Here is a 6,787-nt window from a genome sequence, read left to right as displayed (position 1 = left end):
GGATTCTTCTTAAGAGTCTGGATTTCAATCCAAATCTTTGCTAGCACCAATCTTCCTGACAGATTACATACACTGCGTGCAGATAGGGAGAAGGAGAAAGGGTGTGTGTGTGCCACATTTATATTGTTTTCTTTATTCAAATGTGAAACTTTTCTCCTATGTCCCTCTTTTATCTCCCCCCCCCAGACCTCCAGTTCTGAACAGAGTTCAGTGGCTGTAAATGATAGGTTCCCAAAGAATCAATCCGCACTCCTCTAGTACTTTGCAGAGAACAATGCAAGTATTAGGATATCAGCAGCACTCGAAATGATCACGCGTTAAATTATTTTGCTTTCACGGATGAGGAGGCTTTTTTCCAATGTAAATCAAGCGCTTTAGTTATTAAGTCTGAACACTAATCTCCAACAACCTTTACATAATGTGGCAGAATGTGCCACACCACTTCGCACCTGCACTCTGAATAGAGGCGCCTTTTCAATGTAAGACACGCTTGTTGCCCTTCTGTTCCAAAGGAGTTGTCTGAATAAGTCAAGCTTTTTGAATACCCATACTCGCTTTCTCTTTCTCCTTTGATCACAGAAAATGTCTTCTAATTTGTCCTTTTTCATTGTAACAACGTTTTCAAGTCTCTTTTTATTTTCCAAACCACATATTTATAAAGAACATAAATCGCCCAAGAAAACAAAAGTTCCTTCCTAGCCAACTGGCCAAGTAGCCCATGATCACTTTGTTCTTCAGAAAAAGTTCTTGCAAAGACTGTTGCTTCTTGAGTTTGTTCTAAACAAATGCTTAACTTTTTGACATAATACTCGGAGATAAACATATTTGCTTCCATTAAAATTAAGGCCATTTGTATTTGACTTTTGTAGCTGTTCCCTGCTATCAACAGACGTCTCTGGGGAGCTGCATTTAAATATTTGTGCATCAGCAATAAATGGCGTATAAAACGTATCAGTCTTGTACATGTTAGGCATACATGGTATTTTAACCTACCTGTTATAACTGCGGGAACGTTAGGCTTTTTTGAGTTCATAAGTCATACATCATGGCAAAACCTGTTTTATAGAGTGGTGTTTTTTGCATGAATTAATTAATATCGGAGCAGTCTCTATTAACGGCCTTCGAATATAATTTACTCGAATTTGTAAATGTTAATGGGAAGCAGAACCGCATAATTTCTAAAAATCCTGCAAATTTTCTAGAACCCCATATTTTTCCACGGAGGAGATGGACATTGCTCTGCTATTGAACTAAGAATGGGAAGGGGGGCTGAGGGATAGGCGGGGTTAATTTATGGACATTAACAATATTTTACTTGCACGTTTGTTCTTTCTATATGGCTACTGCAAACCACAGCTTCAGCCTTGTGCAATTTAAACCTGAACACGTGCAGTGTGTTCTGTATCTGATATACCACAGCCAAACATTCCCAAGGAAATATGATGCATTTTATCTGTGTGTCTCATAAAAAGCAATGGTTTAACAAAACTTATATTAAACTGACTCCTTTGTATGCTATGCCTTAGAGGCTGAGCTAGAAGTTTTTCACTCCTATTTCTAACATATGAGTTGGAGGGAGAGTATTAGTGCATCTATCGATTATTATTAATTAGCACGTTAATCAACTTTTTAATCCTAGCCAACAGCTGCCATCGCATTTCTGATAGAACTATAATCCCCAAGTAAATTTAGGCATATTTGCAGCCAGCGCATCATAATACCATTTCCCCCCTTTTCTGATGGGTTTTCTCAAACACCAAGAGGTTATTTTATTACATTACCGTGGGCTCAGGGTAAAAAAACTAACAAAATCCTCTAATACAGTTTAAAACACTTTGATGTCTTGCCAAGAACACACTTCCTTCAAGAGACAAGTCAACATTTGTTTTTCACATTAAATGGCGTTTAGTTGCCACTGAAAAAATGATGCTAAAGGACCACTTTTTAATTCGATGTATAACAACCGCGGGGGTCTAAGAGAAAATAACGGCGAAAGCTATAGACACAAATAACTAAATTACCAAAACGTTAGTATATCTCCTAGGTTCATTAATATGTAACAGACTCCCCAGTTAATCTCCAAAAGCCAGTGTTCCCCCTCTAAAATAGCACTCTGGGACGAATTGTACAGCAGATCAATCACTGCTAATGCAGTAAGGTTTACTGCAAGGAGGGGGGAAGCTATTTACACCTTCAAATAGAAGCTTTTGAGATTTAAGAGTAAGGGTCATACATCACCAAGAATAAATGATTATGAATTGGTAAACGCGCCCTGCAGCCATTAGCTATGCGACACGATTTATCATTTCTCTGTGTTTTTCTTTTTAAAATCATCTGGCTATTTGGAAAGAAAAGCATGACACACACACACACACACACACACACACACACACACACCCAACCCCAAAACACCGCGGGAAAGTTTGTTTTTGAATATACTATAAGTCATCAAAAATGGTTCTTCAGATATAAACGGGGTCACTTATGAATTGCTTAACAGAAAACAATGGAGCCCTTTCATTGTACCCATTATTACTAACCGATTGGTTTGCCCACTAGAGTTGACACATCAGAAGCATTTATTTTTTAACCTTAATTATAAGTTACTAACTTGTGAATTTCATAAACAATCAATTAAGTCATGACAATGATTTTTTTCTTCCTTGCTTCCTCTTTTCTTCTCTCATCACTTTCATAGGAATTTAAAGTAAATGTAACTTTTTGCCATTTTTCAACTGTTGACAGCTGTTAACGTACACATTCACAAATGTGCCATTGAAGGACTGCACCCAAAAAGACCTTTACGTGACACCTGGTAACACACGTTCTGTGTGTAATATAAGAGACTACACATTACATAAGAATTCCATGACAAGAAAAGGTGAGGGCTCACTCCGGGCTGTGATTGAAAATAATGCACTGTTTATCAGGCTATAGAAAATGACCTAATTTTCTGATGAGATTTGTGAGGTTTGTTTTTCTGATTATTGAAATGACTTCAAAATGCTAAGGAAACCTAAGGTAGAGTTTCTTTTAGGAGGTCCTCAAGGCGGTGGGGGTGTTGTTCATCAAATAAAGTAAGTAAATAAATAAATATTGGTAGGAATGCAACCATATATTTTTCAGAGGATGGAACAATCAGTGATACTACTTACTGTCCCCCTGTATAAATACGGTCAGGTCCTGGCCATCCTACAGCAGCACCGACCCTTCCGAATTTTGGGCTACAGAAAAAGAACTAACCTCAACTGGAATTTGTTTAAGGTCTGGTTGCAAAAATAACTGAAAACTACATGTCAGCTTCAGCTCTTGCCCATACGCTCCAATTTCCCACAGGAGCGGAGTGTATGTGCATTGGGATCATTCCAGCTTTCTTCATTTCTAATGTTTATATTGCCATAAGAAAAAGTGTACAACAGTGAGGTAAAAGTGGAATCACCTGCTGACTATTCCTTTGAAATATCAATTCACAAAAAAATGGACAAGAAATGTCAATAGTTTCCCCTCCCCCGCCCCTCCTGGAATTCTGAAGTTGGATGGCAGTTTAGCAATGCAAACATGCAGACGTACCTCTTTGGAAGGAAGCCTTTATAAACTTTGAAATCACTTCAGTTATTTAAGTTTTTATAAGACCTCTGGGAGAAAGACGTGCTAGATATTTACAGTCAGAAGGACTCAGAGGTAAAATATAAGGTTCCCTAAACTGCTACATACTGCTATCCCATAAATCGGATTTCAATTGTGACAAGTGCCTGTTTTCTTAGGGTAAGAGATTTAATATGTCTGGTGAAAAAGGGTTTGTGGCAGTAAGTCTCACAGTAGGTAATCAACTCTGCCAGGGGTCTTGTACAGAAACTTCTAACACGCACTACTGAAATATTTGCAAGATTTTGGAATAAAACAACCTTATAGATCTGAGAAATAGTTGAGATTTCTGTTTTATTTTACAAGCTTGTTATAGGTGCATTTCTCCAAAGGGCATTCTTTATGCAAATAGAAGAGAAACCCCCCCCCCCCCCCGCCACGTAAGATGTTCTGTGGAATGCTGGAATCCTTTACAAAACTTAGCTTCATAAATTATTGTTTATTGGGTGCCTTGAATATACGACATAAAGTCTCATGCTATATGTTTTCAAATCTTTACTGATAATGTTACAATTTCTTGTTCAAGGTTTTGAAAAAAGCCCCAAATCTGGAGCCATAACATTTGCTGGAAGAAAATATGAATCTTTAATCCTGACATTTTGATGTTTCTGTGTCTTTTGTCGTTTTTAACGATAACGAGCAAATATCTATTGTTTGCTAAACTGTAAAATAACGATGATATAAATATCACACAGAGATAATTTAACAGGCCAAATCAGAAAAAATATAATACATTCGCGACTAATGAATATTACTGCATTCTGACTGAAGGCCCAATCCTACTCCTCTTGAAATCAATGGCAAAACTCCCATTGACTTCAATGGGGCAGGATAAGCCTTTAGATGCAAAGGGGGAGGATGGGATAGCGTGGAAATATAACTAATATTTTTCATGAATTAATAGAAAAAGCAAGATGGTGGTGGTAGGATCATCCAGTCCTTGCTCAAACACAATTCCCATTTAAGTTTCCACTTCTCATCCCTAATACACATACACAGGTCCTGTCAACACGAGGGAAAATTTTTACTGGGAATAATGCCCAAGTAAGGACGGCAGGGTCCACATTCTTCCTCCTCCCCCATTCATTCAGTAGTAATACAATAATGTTTACTGTCTCTCTCAGAGAGACAGAGGGAGTGAACTAACTGGGTCAAGTCCCGTTTCCTTTACTCACTTCAGTGGTCCCACTGAAGTCATGCAGGGTAAGTTGTGGCCCACAAAATGTGGGTTATATTAAAAATTGATTACAAAAACCTCTCCTCTTAAAGAAAATACCCAACCTGCCTGTAGTGTTCAGGAAAAAAATGCTATTAGCTGATTTCAGTCATCTGGAAAAGACGAAATTGTTTCCTTGGATATATAATGCTGCACTTCCAGTTCGAAGTAGTATCCATTTCCTCTTTATTACATCATTCTACATTTCATTTCTATGCTTTTATATTTTACTGCTGCTCCTTTCCCCTGTAAAATATTCTTTTCGAAATAATTTTTGCCTGTGCAAGCCACAGAAAGTCTCTGAAGATCCATAATGCTATTATTTATCTGACTTTTTGTGCCTCCAAGTGCTGTATACATTATATAATTGCTTTAAAATGTTTTCATAAATTACTTTCAGAAATGTGTCATAGTAAATTACCTTTGTAATAAAATGTAAAAAATGCAAATGGCTGTTGTCTTTATTACGTTTTAAACCATTGGTTTATCTGCACTATTTCACTTGTCAGTTGCACAATATGTTGTATTAAGGGAAAGCACAGTTTGATAACAGATAGATGGAACCTCGTGTGTAATCTAGCAGGCACGTACAGTTTGGGTCATTTCCTCATCTCCCGCAGAAAAGACATTATCCCTCTCATATTTACATACTTTTCAATATTTGTCAAACAATCATAAATTATAAATTAATGAAATGTTCGACAGTCTTCAGAGATCAGACTAATGAAGACATTTACCTTTTTGGTGATTTGGAGTCTCATCTTTGTAAGTTTAATGACATTTAGACTCTCACGGTTTATTAGGCTTTATTAGATTTGTCCTTCACTCCTGCTGTCATTCAGATGTCTCTGCATAAACATCACCTGCTTCAGGTACAAGAACAAATCGACTTTTTTTTCCCCAGGAAACTTTAAACAGGAACACCACCATCTCTACATTTTAAGAGTGAACGTAGTGTTCTGTTGAAAAGCTGACAGGGATATATTTTTTTATTGATTTATTTCATGATCTCTACCCTAAAAGGGCTTTAAACATTTTACCTGGGCAGCTATTGTCATGCATGATTTACAGTTATTGCAATGTGATTTATAACTACAATCTACTCTAATAAATAGAACTATCTGACTTGTTGAGGGTTTTGGAAAATCACTCCCAGAAAACATTATTCAGCTGAGTTTTTAAATAACCTTCTGAAGTAAGGAAACCACAATGACTCCACTTCTAATAGACTCCAAGACAAGCAAATAAGTAGAAGTCATCCCAAACTTATTTGACCTTATTCAGTCTCTTGTTGCTCCTATATTAACTAAGGCCCTCTTGAGAAGATTTAGAATAATTTTATCTAATGGGCTTAGCATGAGAAAATGGTGTTCTTTAAACTAGGTGGCTTTCGATTCTCTAAAGCACTAGCATTACTGCAGAAGCTTCTGAACATCAGACCTTAACAAGTTTCCCCATGTAAACGTTGAATGCACTCGAATACATTCTGATGGATGGCTACCTATCTTTCCAATAAAATTATGGATGACAAATTATGTTCACTGCAGAAAGGTCACTTGATCATCACGGTCTACGCTTGGCTTCTGATGCCAACCGTAAATCATACCTAACAGAGGCAAACATTGTGAGCCAGCATGGTGGGAGAGTCGGTTCTGGCGCCATCTTATTTTTAACGAAGACACTGAACTCGCCGACGAGTCCGGTCAGAGTTATCGTAATCGAGTTTTGTAATTTCATTACTCAGTTTGCAAATTTCAGGAGCATGTGTCGGGACACCATATCCACTCCAGGATTCCACCCACCCGGGGAGATCAAGGGGGCCTTCTTGAACCCAGACTCTTCTCTTTCGTGTGATGCCCAGATCTCAGTGCATTGACTGGATTGAAATCCAGTGAATACCTCCCCCATTCAATTATTGGTCTGCAA

Source organism: Malaclemys terrapin, chromosome 9 (genome assembly GCF_027887155.1).
Source record: "Malaclemys terrapin pileata isolate rMalTer1 chromosome 9, rMalTer1.hap1, whole genome shotgun sequence".
In the NCBI taxonomy this organism is placed as follows: domain Eukaryota; kingdom Metazoa; phylum Chordata; order Testudines; family Emydidae; genus Malaclemys; species Malaclemys terrapin.
This window is presented reverse-complemented; position numbering follows the sequence as displayed.